The sequence below is a fragment of the Cariama cristata genome, unplaced genomic scaffold (assembly GCF_000690535.1).
Source record: "Cariama cristata isolate BGI_N322 unplaced genomic scaffold, ASM69053v1 scaffold26673, whole genome shotgun sequence".
Lineage (NCBI taxonomy): Eukaryota > Metazoa > Chordata > Aves > Cariamiformes > Cariamidae > Cariama > Cariama cristata.
Genome location: NW_009609328.1, coordinates 9,983 through 11,255, shown reverse-complemented (window position 1 = coordinate 11,255; position 1,273 = coordinate 9,983). Strand labels below are relative to the sequence as shown.

The 1,273-nt window shown below is 44.3% G+C and overlaps 1 pseudogene; it reads left to right on the top strand.

Annotated features, from left to right (window-relative positions):
- Nucleotides 1-292: 292 nt before the first annotated feature.
- Nucleotides 293-1,059, top strand: LOC104159578 (annotated as a pseudogene).
- The last annotated feature ends 214 nt before the right edge of the window (nucleotides 1,060-1,273 follow it).

The following is a 1,273-nucleotide window of genomic DNA, read 5'->3' as shown; positions in this document are numbered from 1 at the left end:
GGAACAAAAACATCCCTGGCTTATCAGCACTGTTTTCAGCACAAACCCAAAATACAGTCCAGTATCAGCTACGGTGAAGAAAATTAAATTTTGCACCTGAGCAAAATAAATTTCAAAATATCCCACTTCAGTAGGTTTCCATTCTCATAATCTTGAAGGTTTAGAAGACCCTGTTTTGTCAAGAAACCTGTTTCCTTCTGTTTTTACATTTCACCTTGAATTTGATCTTTTGTCCACTGATGTGAATGAGTTCTGTATTGTATTTATTTACATGATAAATCTCTCTTCCCAGATCATTCAACTTCAAGTGGTACATCGTCGTTTAAGCCCAGCCGATCACTGGTTTCTATTCCTACTGCCCATGTGATGCCGTCTAATGCCAGCTCTTCACTTTCCAAACACAGGGAAGCTTTCAAGTCTGATGGCTCAAAATGGAGTACAAGCTTTGTACGGTCAGGAGGAGGCAGAAATCAGGGTGCCCTGAACAATTCTCTTGACATGAAAGATGCAAGACCTGTAAGAAAATGGTCCTCCTTGTCTAAACTCAGCTCACCAAATACCTTCAGCCAAGATGGTAGTAGTCATTCAGTGGACTCCAGGGCTAGTACGGACAAAGCTGTGACACCACAATTAAGGACAAATGGGCCAAGTTGTTTGCATGATAGCATGGAGTTGCTAAAAATTGAGGACAAAGAAATGGGGAAAAAACGGTCTTCTCTACTGGACTGCAAATACAAATTTGAAACGTGCAGCAAAGACGATTTTCTTTCAGATTCCTCAAGTAGGAGACATGCCTTAGACTTGACCTACAGTGCCTTACCTGAAAGCAAACCTACGGCAGCCAGTTGTGAAGCTTTTGGACAGAGATACGCAACTCTGGGACAACAGCCTGTGAGCGGAGCTCCCATACAGCCAGCAGTGCGGACTCAAATGTGGCTTAAAGAACAGTTACGTGCAAATCCCCTGGACTGCAGGACTGCTGAGGAGCCCTACGGGGTAGCTGCATGGCATGTGCAGCAGCTGGAGGATTTTAGAACAGGAGGTGAACAGCCGGCACAGGTAAGGCTAAGGCTTGGTGTGGGCTGCCATCGTGTGGCATCGTGTGTTAGACCCGAGGGATAGCGCCAGGCCGTTCTGAATAAAATAGGAAAGGGAACAGGTCCTCTTAACCAGGTGATGATGGTTTTAAACTTTGATTGGGGATGCTGCTGCTTGTTTCTCAGCATTGCTTCAGTGCCAACAGTTTGGTTTTTTCTTTTTCTTTTTTTTTTTT